Source organism: Etheostoma spectabile, chromosome 13, assembly GCF_008692095.1.
Source record: "Etheostoma spectabile isolate EspeVRDwgs_2016 chromosome 13, UIUC_Espe_1.0, whole genome shotgun sequence".
In the NCBI taxonomy this organism is placed as follows: Eukaryota; Metazoa; Chordata; class Actinopteri; order Perciformes; family Percidae; genus Etheostoma; species Etheostoma spectabile.
In genome coordinates this window covers 22,200,073-22,200,289 of record NC_045745.1, presented here as the reverse complement: position 1 = coordinate 22,200,289, position 217 = coordinate 22,200,073, and the positions used below count along the sequence as shown (strand labels likewise).

The 217-nt window shown below is 44.2% G+C and overlaps 1 protein-coding gene across 1 annotated transcript in view; it reads right to left on the bottom strand.

The window, feature by feature from the left end:
• Positions 1-217, bottom strand: part of pds5b (PDS5 cohesin associated factor B) — a 35,022-nt gene that overhangs the window by 18,679 nt on the left and 16,126 nt on the right. The window lies entirely within an intron of this gene.

The following is a 217-nucleotide window of genomic DNA, read 5'->3' as shown; positions in this document are numbered from 1 at the left end:
TAATTCTCCTGCTTCAGTTCACAATTTAGCAGGAACCAATCATAAACTGGCTTACCAACCTGGCGCGCTATTGGTAGGTTTAACACAATATCGATAGAGAAGCAACCCGTTGACAACGCTGTTGTTTCTAATTCACCTGGAACGCTGGTCTGATTGGTTGAGGGACTATCCATTTGCGTACAGAGTAATATGAACTATGCCCGTTGGTCACACCTCT